At 37.6% G+C, this 16,548-nt stretch overlaps 1 pseudogene; it reads right to left on the reverse strand.

Annotated features, from left to right (window-relative positions):
* Nucleotides 1–8,145: 8,145 nt before the first annotated feature.
* LOC112605282 lies at nucleotides 8,146–9,004 on the reverse strand (annotated as a pseudogene).
* Nucleotides 9,005–16,548: the final 7,544 nt, after the last annotated feature.

The following is a 16,548-nucleotide window of genomic DNA, read 5'->3' on the forward strand; positions in this document are numbered from 1 at the left end:
TACAATATAGTATGCCAAGTTGGATTTATGCTAGGTATGAAAGGCTGATTCAGTAGTTAAAAATTAATTGATTTAATTCAGTGTCAATTCTTGTGCATCCAGCACAATTGAGCATCCAGAGAATGGAATATTATTCATTGCCTAAAATAAACAAGCTATCAAACCATGAAAAAACACGGAGGAAATTTAAATGCATATTACTAAGTGAAAAAGTCAATCTGAAAAGACTGCATATTATATTATTTTAACTGTATGATATTCTGTAAACGACAAAACCATAGAGACAGTTAAAGGATCAGTGGTAGTTAGGGATTTGGAGGGTGGGGGATGAATGGGGGAGATGAACAATTTTTAGGGCAGTGAAACTGCTATGTCTGATACTACAAAGATGGATATTTCCTATTAGACATTTTTAAAAACCTGTAACATGTATAACATCATAAGTGAACCCTAATTTAAACTAAGAAACCCTAATCTAAACTCTGGGTGATAATGTTGTATCAATGTAGGTTCACTATGGTGGGGGATGTTGATAACTGGGGAGGTTTTGCCCATGTCAGAGAAAGATAGGAGAATCCGCACCTTCCAAAACTACTCTAAAAATGAGCTCTTTAAAAACATAGCTTCTTAAAAAATAATTAGTTATTTCCACTATCTAATATAGCAACTTGAATTGTGGGAAAATGAGTAACAGTGAGAGATTTGTCATGTTTTCTTTGATCATAAATCAATTATTAAAAATATTATGCTTACAAAATAATCTTTTTTGAATTTCAGAGTATTGCTATTACCAGTAAAAAGTAATGATAAATCTTTAAAAAGTCTGCCTTGTAATTGGTTATTTTATCTCAAAATCTGTTGCCCTTAAGTATTCAGAACATGTAAAATTTTGTAAGAATTCTTTCATCAGAAAAAGCCTTTGAAATTTTCTCATACTGTCAGTAGACTAGGAGTATAATATTCTGAATTCTAAACGGGAATCTCCCCCTTCTGTATATTAATACACCATGCCAAAACGTTGACAACAGCAGCTAAAGTGGATCACTCCACACTGGACAAAGATAAGAATTGATAAAATTTGTAAGAACAGCCTATGTTTAGATCCAGGTGGGAAGCAGGTCACTGTGGGTCTCCAGTCTTGGCCACATTCAACTACATGAGGACAGACTTATATAGATCTGTTTTCTTGTAGTTCAACTTTCTTGTCAAATTCTGTTAGGGGGTTCATAAGCCACCATTTCCACTTTCTCATGAAGATATTGTCTCATTATTATCTCACTGTGACTAAGAGTGACCACCAAACAATTCGTTCACCTATTATATCCTACTTTAATGTTTTTGATTGTTGTTTATTGGAAATAAAACAAAGTAGTTAAAACACAATTTTAGTTGATTTCATGTAATATATATAATTACATATATATATATATGTATATCATGTGCTTTTACACTTACTTGCAGGAAAATGGAGAATATGAACTTAGAATTCTCAAATTCAATGTTTTTTCTTCCAGTTTAAATAATTTCAAGAATCTATAAAATACTTACATAAACTTTAAATAAATAAATTTTAAGAGCTTCAGAAAAAATCAAAGACCAAATTAAATCCCTTACACTAATTTCTGAAATCAACCAAAATTGTGTTTTAACCACTTTGTTTTATTTCCGATGAACAACAATCAAAAACATTAGATAAAGTAAGATGCAATAGGCAAATGAAGTGTTTGGTGGTCACTCTTAGTTATAATGAGATCATAATGAGAAAATATCTTCATCAGAAAGTGGAAATGGTGACTTTCTGCCTTAAGGGAGCAGGGGACTCCGGGTTGTAAACTTCCCCTCTGTCTTGATCTTTCTTGTGCGGGAGCCGCGGGTAGCCCACTGTTTCAGTGGTCTTTGAGTAGCAACAGTCCTCATCTTTCCGTAATTCTAGAAATGTTCCTACTGGTTCTTCTATAACACTTTTTATGCCAAATAGAAAAATAAGGATCAGTAATAAAATAAAGAGAAATAAAATAGAATAAAATAAAATGACTTATGAACTCCTGGAAGTAGTTATGGGATAAAATTATAAAGTTTAACAAAAAACTAGAGCCTACAACAACTTACTAAAAACTAATTTAGTCAAATTTTACTCTTATTTTATACTCTTGCTCTCACAAATTAGGAATTTTCTCAACCCAAAGAATGATTGCCTTTCTTATATTCTGGAATCCTGAGAGCCATAGGTGAAATTTGAAACTATGAGAATTTATACTAACCAGAATATCCTAGGAAATCTGTTATACAAAAATTAACTATTTAGAGTAAAATAGAAGGAAAAACTTGTTGATTCCATGGAAATAGTTAACTGACTATTTGCTGGTCAATAAAGCTAATCCTAAGTATGCCCCTACATAACAGTGACATCGTTGTTTCTGGATTAATGCTAAGTTTTCAAGATTAGTTAAAAGCAATTTGCCTTGGATTCAGACTCATAGTATTGGTCATAACTGTAATTCAACTACCACCAGAAATTGTAGAAGACAACAACAAAAAAGAAGAGATAATGAGAAATAGGTTATGAAATGTACCCCAATGTTAACATTTGTGAAGGAGAGGGGGTGTTTTATGAATATCCATTTTCATAGCACTGATATCTTCAATTTGATAAGCAAATGCAAATCTTTAAACCAGAACTTGGAACAGGGTAAATATGGCTCTCATGAATTTGACCTGACTTCACCCTGGGGTTGTATTGACATAAGGACTAGACGGAGGTACACACAGCAGAAGTAATGAAAAATTATAATGCCAAATTTTAGATCCTCCGAACTAAAGCAGCTCAGATACTGTATAAAGATTTTTTTTAAAGTTATGTGAAAATGCCCTTGAACTGTTTCTGGGCTGCCTAGTAACATTCTGGCTGTGGTTGGATGGCTGATTACCCCAGCTGGAGGTATCAGTACTGTACAGCTGAAATTTGTGGGCACTCCCCTCTGCAGTTGTCACCAAATGGCTTATACTTTTATTTTCAAAATCCACTTGTGATTCTAAGAACTCTCCTTTTCTCTCACAAAAGGCAGTTGAGGCAAATCAAAGACTTTTGGGATAAAATGTTATATCCGCTATGAAATGACAAAGTCTATTTAGATATTTGCAAACTAAACATTTTCACCAATTGCTGTGAGCCATACTCTCGCTGAGTATAGCTTGTGTAGAGTGAAATCACAGGCATGTAAGTGGCGGTTTGGTATAACTGGTAATGGAGAGGTAGGAAGTTAAAGAGTGGGAAAATACCAATTTCTGAGTATTACCAAATATTATCGTGTTAAAAATATAAAAAAACCTGCTAATCCTAACATATACCCAACCTTTGTAGCCATGAGTATGCCTCAATTTTCTTGCTGTTAGGCTGACTAAATCTCATTGACAAATGCAGGAAACTCAGGGAGGATCAGAATGCACTTTCAAGGTAGCTCTCTCTTCTGTCATGTCTAGTTGCTCAGGGATCACTTTGATCACCTTCATTCTTCTGCTTGAGCCATGTGAAATAAGGCTGTTACAGTGTTGGGGCCAGAACCTTCTGGATCTTTCTGCAAATTATTCCCTCCAGTCATCTAACATCTACCTGTGAAGCCAACTCAGAATCTGCCATGCAGGCTTCCCATGCAAACACCTGTGGACAGCTGAGCCATCCCAAATAGGAAGGTTTGTATTTGGAGCTGTACCACTGTGTGAGGACCTTGAAGACTCTGTTCACAGCAGTAAATTCGACATCCTCAGCCTCCACCTTGCTGAATTTAGGTGTGAAACCTGTCCCTGACCTGCTGCCACTGAACCTGCTTGGGACTCCATAGAATTTGTGAGAAATTGTGTAGATAAGAAGCTGTGGAGACTGGCCTGGCTTCTGCAGGTACCAATCCAAATAGGTGTTTTCATCACTATGCAGGAAGCTCTGACTAGACCTGCAGGAGATGGAGGCCAGCTGTCCAGGAGGGACAGGCAGGGAGAGTGGATTCTGGACCATCACAATATCCCCACTGGATCCTAAAATAATAACAGTGAGAAGTACATTACATACACACATTGTGAGATGTTTTTATAATTTAGTCTTATTGTATATGTTAGGCTACTTTTTTGTGTTTGATTAGATTCATACACTACATTTATCCAGTATCTGAAAATGATCCAATAATTAAAGGCACAAAGTGGCCTCTTTCTTTTTGAAGTTCTCAACAGTGCACTATTCTTTTTCCTTGTAGCTTGTTCTTAGTTCTTACAGGTCTAAATATTAAATTCCCTTTGCTGGAGGGCAAGAAATCTGCATCTGATATGTGGACAGAACACAAATGGGAGGCAGTAGAATCCCCAGAGCTCACCCTCCAGTCCCATTCTCCTCTCTTCTGTCCTTACCAGGGACCCAGAGCATCAGCAGCCCCAGGAGCTGAGCAGGGAGCCTCATTGTGAGCAGGTGAGCTGAGGAGTCCTGATCACTCAAAGCAAGGTTAGAGATGAGCTTTTATCTCAGGTTCACAGGGGAAGGTCTTCCCTAGGGTACAACATGCAAATCCCCTGGTGAGTGCAGTAGTGAAGAAAGATCCAGCTGGGATCAAAGAGTGGGCTTCTTATGTAAGCAAAGTGACACAAAATATCTTTTGTGCTGGTGAAACCAAAATAAAATATTGGTGTTGCCTGGCTTACAAGGGTGACATTCTGAAATACTATGAATCAATGTGGAAGACAGTGTGACTGCAGCCTGTCACTCTTCACAATTCATATGCTGCTGATGCAATGGAGATTCTTATGATGAAGATGTGTGTCAATCTCTAGGTGGTGAATAAGCTTTCTTCTGGGCTCCACCCAGCTAATTCTTAGGAGGAAATAGCTCTCACTAACTCTGGTGCTCATTGATAGAATGTCTCCAAGTATCAGGATGAACTTGAAACAGTTCTAGAGTTATTTGGCTGTAGTTGCAAGACTGATTTCCTGCAGCTTGTATTTCACTGTAGTTGGTATTTCTGGGCACTTGGCTCTATAGCTGCCATTAAATGGCACTAAATGATGCTCCAGTGAATAAGCTAGCTGTAAAGTGTGCTTCATAAACAGAGTTCACGGGAAGAGGAATGCATATTTCATTCCATTGTATCTAATAAGTGTCTTTGTCTTTGAAGGCAGGAAGGACCTGGTAGGCCTTTATGGATTCTGGAGGCAAGAAATTCTGTACCTTGGAATACTGTTCTGGCTCACTGACCGACTGATACAGGAGTCAGCCAGCCTTGAGTGGGACGGGGGCCAAAAAAACGGGCTCTGCAGCAGGTTCAGCCTGTAGCAGCCGTGCCTCTCAGGCCAGTGCAGATGCAGATGAATTGGACAACACAGTAAACCATCTGGACATAATTGACACTTTGAGAACACTCCACCAGCACACCAGACTGCCTAATCTTTTCAAAACGTTTACTAAAATAGACCATATTGTTACGAGAAAAGGGGATTTTGAACCAAACTCCAAGAGAGGATTCTTGGATTTCATGCAGGAAGAAATTCAAGGAAAGTCACAAAGTGCAGTGAGAAGAGAGAGTTTATTGAAAACTACTCCATTACAGAGTAAGGCGTCCTCAGAAAGCAAGCAGAGGAGTACATCATCTTTATTTTAAGTTTTTCTTATATAGGAGTGTTGTCTATGTAAAGACTAAACTAAGCTGTGCTTACATGCGGATGAGCAGACATTATGACAAACTTTATTATTCTGTTGATTTAAGGGAAACTATTCCTGACATTCTAGTGTGTGAATACATCAAAGCATACTTATAGTTATATTCAAAGCACATACGGTTATGGGATTGGGACATCTGGACTTTCCGCTGCTGTAGGAGTGTGTCCTTGCAGGTATCCTTAGGCTGTTTCCTCAACTATGAACATCTTATGACCATGGATCATGGCTGGCAAGGAATGTGCCTTGTTAGTCTCAAGATGGAGCTGTGTTTAAAATGGCATTACTCTGGCTCTCCTAGGTTTCACTTTAATATTTTGAGCCACAAGCTATTTTGATAAAATTAAATAGATTCAAATTATGCAAAATATATTTTTGAAATCAAGAAAATTATATTTGAAATTCACAACAGAAAGTCATAAGAAAAATCCCCAAATATTTGAAAACAGACTAACAAAATACTAAAAAGAAATCTGGATCAAGAAGAGACAAAAAAATGAAATAAGAAAGTATTTTGTACTAAAATACAACATGGAATATCAAAATTTCTGGAATGTAAGAAAGCAGTCAATGCATAGCATTGAACTTACAGCACTACGTGGGTATATTAGTAAAGTATTAAATCAATCAGCTCAGGCACCTGCCATACCTGCCATACTAGTAAAAGAAAAATTAAAGTAGAAATCAGGACCTTTTATGCTTAGAAACATAGGAAAGTGATAAGCACTGTCTAGTGCTTATTTTATTTTCTAGACATCAGTCTGAAAATAAAAACACATATTAGCAACTTCACAAAAGTCTGAGAGTGGATGGGCAGAATGAGTAACTGCTCAGAGGGAATGAGAAAGCAGGGAAAGTCAAAACAGGATCAGTATGTGATATTATTATGGACTGTAGATATGTGAAACTCCATGAGCTTTGACTTGGTGTTGTGGTTTGGGTGTTTGATCCCTGCAAATCTTATGTTGAAATGTAATCCCCAGTGTTAGAGGTTGGGCCTAGTGGGAGGTGTTGGGTCACAGGGGTGCATCCCTCATGAATGGCTTAGCACAATTCCCTTGGTGATGAGTGATTCCTCAATGAGTTAGTTCACAGATGATCTGGTTGTTTAAAAGAGTCCAGGTCCTCCCCCTTCTCTCTCTCTTGCACCTGCTCTTGCCATGTGATACACCTGCTCCCGCCTCACCTTCCTCCATGATTGTAAGCTTCCTGAGGCCTCACCAGAAGCAGATGCTAGCTAGCACCACGCTTCTTGTACAGCCTACAGAACTGTGAGCCAATTAACATTTCTTTTCCTTATAAATTAGCTAGCCTAGGTATTCCTTCTTAGCAACACAAGAACAGACTGACACACTTGATCAAAAGATAATAGTCATGCAGTACAGGCAGCTTTCCATTCTTCTGGTGACTGGTGCCAGTGAGGGTCACCTGGCAAAGGCATAAAGTGCCCTGAAGGTCATCAGTGGCAGCAGGTGATGCCAGGACATGCTAGGGTCTTGGCACAGTGTGTTTAGTTTTACTGTAAAGGAATACCTGAGGCTGAGTAGTTTATAAAGAAAAGAGGTTTATTTGGCTCATGATTCTGCTGGCCGGAAGACTGAGTGTCTGATGAAAACCTCAGGCTGCTTCCACGCATGATGATAAACAAAGGGGAGCTAGTGTGTGCAAAGATCAGGCCAGACAGGAAGCAAGAGAAGGAGAGTGGAGGTGCCCAGCTCTTTTTAACAACCAGCTCCCTCAGGAACTAGTAGAATGAGAACTTCGTCTCCCTCCAGGGAGGGTATTGATATATTCATGAGGGATCTTTTCCCGTGATCAAAACACCTCCCACTGGGGCCGACCTCCAACATTGGGAATAAAATTTCAACATGAAGTCTGGGAGACACAAACATCCAAACTGTAGCAGGTCTCCTCCCAATGACATGAGTGTCCCTGCAGCCTTGAAGGGCAGTTCGTGTAGAATGCTATCTCTATTATCTTTGTGGAGTGGGGAGATAAGTAGAAAATAAGAGATAAAGGAAGTTGGGAAAGTGGAAAAATACCAATCTCTGAATATTACTAAATATTTTATGCTTAAAAATACAGCAAAAATTGCCAAACCCCAAAATGTATTCAACATGTATTGCCAAAAATCTGTGTCGATAGGCTGGCTGTTAAGTTGACTAAATTATATAGACAAACATAGGTAAAATCAGTGGGATTAGCATGGGCTTTTATTCACCTTTCCTTTCTTTTATGCTTGTTTACTCCGAGGGCACTTGGATCCCCTCATTCTTGCACTGTTTATGTAAGGGCCACTGCCACTGATGGGCATAAATAGGGGTGTCTTAGCTGTAGCTGAGGCTCCCATGGTCCAGAGTCCACACCTACACCTAGCCACCACTTATTTATGGTTATGGGAAATTATTCCCTGTTCTGCAGCATCTTCCACGGATGCAGACTCAGATAAGCTGCTAAGCTGCTTCTTGGGCAACAAGAAATAAGAGCAGCTGGGCCAGAGCAAGCAGGAAGGTTTCTGTTCGGGGTTGTATCTCTGTGGGTGGAAGTTGTGTACTTTGCGTGCAGTAATAAAATCCTACATCCTCAGCTTCCACCCTGCTGATCTTCAGTGTAAAATCTGTCTCTGACCAACTGCTGCTGAACCTGTCTGGGACCCCAGAAAACTGGTTAAAAAAACTTTATAGATCAGGAGCCGTGGAGACTGGCCTGGCTTCTGCAGGTACCAGCACAAATAGGTGTTTCCATCACTGTCCACAAGGCTCTGACTAGACCTGCAGGAGATGGAGGCCGGCTCTCCAGGGGTGACGGGCAGGGAAAGCGGAGTCTGGGTCATCACAATATCCTCACTGGATCCTGAAATTAGGAGAGCAAAATGCAAGGATATAAACAAACATTAGGAGACATTTTCATTGTTTTTCTTTTGTTATTTATTTCATAATAAGTCATTTTTAGTTTCTGTCTTATTTTGATTTCTACATTAAAATCTATCAATTTCTAAAAAACAAAAAACAAAAAACAGAGATTTGCAAAGCACAAAGAAGTCTCTAGATATCACCTACATCATAACCCCCTTTCTGTGTCAGAATCTTCACCAGAGCAGAGGCCCTTGTTCCTTCTAGAATTTTACTCACTCTCACAGATTTAAACCTCACATGGCTCATCCTGGAGGATAAGGCAAGCACACCTAACACATGGGAGATAGAGGGGCCCCCAGAGCTCACCTTCCCACCCCATTCTCCTCCCTCATCTCCTTCTCTCCTTCCCAGGGACCCAGAGCACCAGCAGCCCCAGGAGCTGAGCAGGGAGCCTCATTGTGATAAGGTGACCTGAGGAGTCCTGATCAGTCAAGGCAAGGTTAGAGCTGAGCTTTTATCTCAGACTCACAAGGGAAGGTCCTCCCTTGGGGACAATATGCAAATCCCCTGGAGAGTACAGGAGTGTAGAAAGAGCCAGCAGGTACGGGGGAGGCATGTTGTGTGAGCAAAGTGACATAAATTTATTTTCCCTTTGGAGGACACCTAATATATTAATCCATGAGAAGACTCAAGTCCAACAACCTTGACTGAGAGAAAATAATGTGTCTCTTACAGATGGAGAGGTAATAGCTCAGTTTAAGGCAACAGGAAAATGGGAAATAATTTTATGTCTCAGTAAGTGGATATGAAATTCCCGGTAGCTAGTTGTTACAATCAAAGGATTGCTAAGAAAAAATTCCCTTGAGACAATGGGTCACAATAAACAAAAGCTAATTTTATATATTTTTTTCTGAATGGTGCTTAGCAAACTTTGCGTATTGAAACCATCCTCACAGGGTTAACAGAAATTATATGGTGGATTCTAGGCAGAAATAGAGTCATAATTAAGCATTAAGCAAGTTGCACTTTGCTCCACTTCCTTGTAGCCAAATGCCACATAGCACTCGATACAGATCGTTTGTATCCCCATTGTTTCTGTGGATAGGGTTTCTGATCTAAGAATCTTAAAGCTTTTGTTTAAGAATTGATTTGCATCCCCATTGTCCCTATGGATAGAATTACTAATGTCACAATCATAAGGCTTTTTGTTTAAGAATAGCTGAGGCACTTTACAGCCTGATTTCCAGTAGAAGGGCTGAGGTGAACCAGTTCGAAGACCTCCACAGAGGAACCAACTCACCATGAAAAAGGAGTTTTTTCATTTCCATGACTCTACCCTACTCTATTTGACCCATCAACTATCCGCAAACCTTGTCCCACTCCAAACTCCTTAAATCCCTAGTTCCAAACTCCTTATGAAGGCAGATTTGAGGCTTCCTCATTTGTCTGCCCTACAATTATTAAACCCTTTCCCTGTTACAATCCCTGGTGTCTTGGTATATTGATTTGCTGTGCTTCAGGCAAACAAACCTATTACAAGTATGAGTACAACATCAATTCTTTTCATCATGTAGAACCAGGTCCTGTCATGGTTTCTGGTGTCTTGTTTGCTCTGTGTGAGAGCCTAAGACTCTCATCTGGACTGTACGTTGGGCCTCCACAGTATACAGTTCAAAAGGAAATTCTGTGAGAAGAGCAAAACCTGGATCCCCTTTTTTAATGTCCCAGGGTAATCTGTAACTATGTCTAACATTTTCCTGGTCCTCTTCTTAAAGATAGTCACTATGTAATAGGGGCTGTGTCAGAGCTGCTCATGAGTGCCCATCTACAACACTACCCTTCATTAAAGAGGGAAAGAACATGAATATTCTTCCTGTATCAGCCCGATGCAGGTCATGCTGAATTGAACACATTCTGAATAAATGGTGCCAATGCCACATTGCTTTTGTCTTACAAACAAAATTGTGGAGCAACTAAAAAATAGAGTATGCAGTCCCATTAAATCTACTGACTAATTTAAGACTAAAGTCATACTTAATTGACCAAGAAAACGAACACAAATCTAGGTAAAATTCCACACCAATCCTGATTTGAATATCTTTGGGGAAATTCTCAAGAATAAGATTTTTTAAAGAAGGTTGGAAGAGAAAATTGAGCAAAAATGATATTTACCTTCGAACTTTGATCTCCGTGTTTAGTTGTCTGATTTATTCAAGATCAACTGTGATGACGAGGTCAGTGTAGAATTGTACATGCCTCATGTTTTACTACTTAATGTATTATTTACTCTTTTACTTATTTCATTTTTTGAAGGTGTTTGTTTCTTCAAACTGATCATTTCTTATGATGCTAAGAAAGAGAGTTTTGAGTCTTGATCCTACCTTCGAAAATACCAATGCAAATAGATGTTGCTGTTACCAGGTAGGAGACTGCTGGTCCTGAAAATTCCAGTCCTCCTAATTAACCATGCTACTGAAAGGGGTCAGAAAGAAAAATAATTGAAATAAAAAACAAAAATAAATAAAAGGACACTGTTGTAAATCTTAAAGCTAGTTTTGAAAAACCATTCTAAAATGGTATTAAATTAATAATTACATTTTACTTACTTTTATAGGTTGAACTGTGTCCCCCTACAAATTGTGCTTAAGTCTTATTCCCTAGTACCTAAGGATGTAAGATTATTTGGGGAAAAAAAATCTTTGCAGATATAATTAGTTTACCAAGATAAGGTCACACTAGAGTGTGGTGAATCCTTAATCAAACATGACTGGTGGCCCTTTAAGAAGACAAGAGAAGACACAGAGGCAAGACATGAAGGAAGAAGTTAAGATGTGAAGACAGAGGCAGAGATTTGAGCTTTGGTGCCAAGAGCCAAAGAATACCTGGGGTCACCAAAAGCTAGAAGAGGCAAAGAGGGATCTTTTCCTATAGGTTCAAAAAAGACATGGCCTAGTTGACACCTTGATTTCAGACTTTCAGGCATTAGAGCTGTGAGAAAATAAATTTTTATTGTTTTTTGCCAACATGTTTGTGGTACTTTGTTAAAACAGATCTAGGAACTAATATACCACCTATCCCATATGGAAACATAGATCATGTGAAATTCAATGGTGAGAATGTTGTTGTGTTTTCTTCTATTACCAATCAAAGCAGCATTTTTTTTGGAAAATGCTACTTTCACCACATATTTTTTTAAGATGCTTGGATTTCAGAGGTTATTGCTATTTTCTGTGAAATTAATATAAATCCTTTAAAATCTCCAATTCTGACTAGTTGTTCCATTTTATAATCCACTGCCCTGAAATATATAGAAAATGTAAAATATCTTTAATACTATTTCTGGCTTAGAAAAAGCATTTGAGATTTTCCTATACTGCCTGTATAGGAACATTTTTTTTGTAGGCAAAAAGTACAATAATCTTAATTCTAAAAATGTATCTCTGTATCCTGAGTGTTAACAAACCATACTGAGGTCACTAAACAAAACTAACCAGCAGCCAATTCCAGTCATGGCTCACTTCACAGAAATAATGGGCTTATAAGTGTCTAAAAATCAACCTCTGGGTGGAGAGCAGACCACTCTGAGTCTCTATCTTGACCATAATAGAGTGAGGAAGGACTCATATAGCTAGGTTTTATTGTAGTTCTCTCTCTGTTGTCAGGTGGTATTAGTTTGGGGTTCAGAAAACTGGAAGCCAGTCTGTGATTTGTGTGACTTGGGAAGAATTGTTCTGTCGTGGTGGAACTGTTTGATACCATTACCTCACAGCCTTCTTTTGTGCGTGTGTGGGGTTGAGAGTGTTATACTGTTATTCATTCTGTAGACTTTATCTGGATATTGTCATCCCAAGGAGCCTAAGCCCCACCTTTTAGAAAAGATTAGAGACACAGAGGCTAGCTCTCCACCTGTACACAAATGGAAATTCTTTCTGATTAAAAGTGAGAATTTGTTCTTGGGTGAGAATTGAGATCAATCCACCCAGCAGAGGTAGCCGCCACCAGCTGCAGGTCAGTTGGGGTGGATTCCTGACCCCAGAGGCACCTGTGATTGAAACTAGAAACTCTTTCTTAAAAACTGCAAATTGTCACTCCATAGAAGATAATTTCATGGATAGATATCCTGGTTTACAGGGAGCCCTGGGAAGGCTCTGTGAATGTGTTTATCTTCTGAGATTATATGACCTCTCCAAACACTGAGAAACAGGTCTTGTGTGTTTACATGCCTCCTTTTTCTGGATTCCTGAGATCTTATTCTCCATCTGCCTAGTGTGATCTACATTTAAATCTTTAACATTTTTTCCTTCTTGAAATAAATAGGAAACTCCTATAAAATTATACAATTGAGTCATAGGATTATTTGGGGAAATGTGTGCTGTCATTGAAAGCCTTTGTTTGACAAAGTTAATCTTTTTGCTGAGTCTCAATTCACTCATGAACTAATTGGACAAAATGAGACAATAATTCCATTGCCTAGCTGAGAATTATCTGCCATATAAGTTCTTTACTGCCTCTAAAATCTCTTTCAAGGCTAACCCTTGAAGAAAGGGGCCTTTGTCTTCTACAGAAGGTCTCCTTAAAAGCCACAGCTTGCCTACAAGTTTAATAAAACTCTTAACAGTGTCTTGATGTAAGCTTTGTCTGTTTGACCTTGTAATAAATACTGCTTTACTTGAAGATGAAGAGTGGAAAGCCCAAAAAGATGCTAGGGACAGGATAAATATTCCAGCCTTAATAAATTGTGGTTGATACTGCCATTACCATGAAATACAGTAGGAATATACCAAGATGTTTTTAAAAACAGATATTCTTTGAATTTTTAATGTAGATACAATAGTTTACCCACAGAAAAATGGCAAATATATACGGATAATTCTAAAATTAAACGTTTATTTTTCAATATTAAAAAATTTCAAGAACCTGCAAGATGATTATATAGATGTGTAACGAGAGAACTTTAAGACCTGCAGAAAAAAATCAAAGACCAAATTAAATTACTTAATCTGACTCCCAAAATCAACTTAAATTTTCTTTTAACCAGTTGTTTTCATCTTCTGTTAATAAAAGTAAAAAATATTTTAGAAGAGAAAGGCTGAATGAATTATTTAATAGTGCCCATTCTTTGTTTCATAAAGAAAAATACAGTCTCTTCATCAATAAGTGGAAATGATAGCTCCTTATTCTAATATTGAAGCAGTCTTACAGCAGTAAATTTCACTTCTCCTTCTATCTGTTTTGGCCCAGGATCACTCAAAGTCTCAAGTGCTCTTTGATAAGGCAACTCATCCCACCTTTAGTCCTTCTAGGAGTTTACATGTTGCCTCTTCTAAAACACCTCATACTGAGCAGTTAATGAGGAATCAGTAGTATTCTTCATTGTGAAAAATGAAAAAGAATATAATAAAATAAAGCAAATAATGATATGCTTTCTGGAACAGCGAGGGGATGAAATTGTAAGGTTTGGAAAACAACAACGACAACAAACTAACAAAAAAATCTCTGGAGGCTATAATAATCCATTAGGAACTTATTTGGGTAAATCTTTTTTTATTATTATTTTATTTTATTTTAAGTTCTGGGCTACATGTGGAGAACGTGCAGGTTCGTTATATAGGTATACTTGTGCCATAGTGGTTTGCTGCTCCTATCAACCCGTCATCTAGGTTTTAAGCCCTGCATGCATTAGGTATTCGTCCGAATGCTATCCTTCCCCTTGCCCCCAATCTCCCAACAGGCCTGGTGTGTAATGTTGCCCTCCCTGTGTATTTGGGTAAATTTTACTCATCTTTCTTATGCGTGACTTGAAAAATAGTAAGCTCCAAAATCCAGAGGCTGTTTAGTTCTCTCATATTCTGTAATCCCAGCAATCCTAGGTGAAATATTAAACATTATGATAACTACCTCAGGAAATATGTATCAAAACTTCTTAAGGCAAAATAAAGAGAATGAGCCTGTTGATTTAAAAATATTAAAGCAAATACTTGTTTGCCAGCAGTATTTCTGAGTATACCCCTAAAAAAAGAGCGACATCTTTTATCTGGTGTAATATTTCAAGATTCAGTAAAAGTAATTTGCTTGGAATCAAACTAAATTCTTAGTAGTGCTCGTAACAGTGGTTCAACTCATTTCAGAACTTGTAGAGAAAAAAAGATATAAAAAACCTGTTATAAAATTCGATCCAAGGTAAAGTTTTAATGTTTGAAGAGAGAGACAGAGAGATTATCTATCTATCTATCTATCTATCTATCTATCTATCTATCTATCTATCTATCTATCTATCTATCTATCATCTATCTATCTTCATCATCATCATCCATTGAGAGAGAAACACAATTTGGTTAGCCATCCTAATAGCATTACATTTTTCAATTACATACACAAGTAAAGAAAAACTTTGGTCTGGAATTTGGCACATGATAAATATGTCTATTGAGAATTTGACTAGAGTGTCTCTATTATGCTTTGCACATAAGCACCAGATGGAATAGGTACAACAGAAGTACAGAAACAACACTCTAACATTTTGGAATCTCCGAATCACCAATCTAGAGATTATGCAGAGACCAACTTATCTGAAAGTAACACAGGAACTCTTTCTGGACTGCCTGGTAACATTCTGGTGGTGATCTGGAGGCTGATTTCCCTAAGCTAGAAGAGTTGTACAGCTTGTTTTTTTGTGGCACTCCCTTCTGCAGCTATAACCAAACTACACAAAATAATTTTCCCTGCTGATAAGGTCCTAGGGGATAAAGTAGAAATTCTTATCTTCAATAGACAACTGGCACTATGGCTGTTAACCCTTCTAGAGGAGGAGGAGAGTTATAATACTCTTCTAAAAAACAAAAATGATATGAAATTTATAATTTTTTTATTCAACAAATATTTTGTTGTACCTTGTAAGGAATGTGCTACATGGCAAATCCCTTGCTAAAGGAAAAATACTAAATGTTTCAGTGTTGGATGCCAAGACTAGCAGAGACAACGACTCGTGGTAAATTGTAAATATATATATGTTTGATAAATAAATACGAAAAATAAATTAATACAGAAATATTCCTGGAACTTATTCTAGTAGCAAAATTTGAGATTTTGCACACTTTTATTAGTGTAGGCATGTTTCTTTAAAAGTATTTAAGGCTGTTTTCCAAAGTTTCCTCATCATTTTCTATCGTCTAATGGGGGATTTATAATTAGATGAAATGAATGCTTTCAAATATCCTTCTAAAACATTTTTTTCAGAATTTCTGTGATTCTTTGGATAAAGACTATTGCATTGAAAAAGGGCAGGACTCTGTTCCCTCTGAATTGGTAATAGCATATCAAGAATAAAACTCATTGGCCACAAAAGCAGTAGTTCTTTTGTGCCTACATGGCAAACATGAGAAACATAATAGTAGTTATTAACTATTAAAGGCCACATGTACTTGATATCTTCTCATTGATTATATTTCTAAGCTTAGATGGCTGAAGAGTCTGGGGGTGTTTGAGTGAGGCAATGACTTGCACACCCATGTTGTCTTCTCCGAAGCAGTGGGAAGCTTGGTCATGAGTGAGGAAGGAGTAGACATGGGCGAGAAGCCAGTGAAAAGTTCTAGGTTTGGGACCTTTAGGTGGCTCATTTTTCTTTTATCTGGTGTAATGTTTTCAGATTATAGTCTATCATTTGGAGACTAAATAAAATAAGATTTATAAATGTAATGAAATGCAAAGCATCCATCAAAAATAATGCTGAATGGCATACCGTCTATTCACAAATGTTAACTGTAGGTAGACTGCTGTGAAAGATGGGTTATACCACAGTGTTTTTGACCAACAGTCAGACACACATATAGGAGGAAAAAAAGAACACTTGGAAGTTGATGTGATAAAATATTCTACGGCATGTTTTTTGAGGGGGTGATTTGATGTTAAGCATTTTACAATTATCTTCTTTGGGCTTTTCTTTAATATTCAAAAATTATTAAAATAACAACAGGTTTATTATTAATCATATACAAATAAATG

The sequence above is a fragment of the Theropithecus gelada genome, chromosome 13 (genome assembly GCF_003255815.1).
Source record: "Theropithecus gelada isolate Dixy chromosome 13, Tgel_1.0, whole genome shotgun sequence".
NCBI lineage: Eukaryota > Metazoa > Chordata > Mammalia > Primates > Cercopithecidae > Theropithecus > Theropithecus gelada.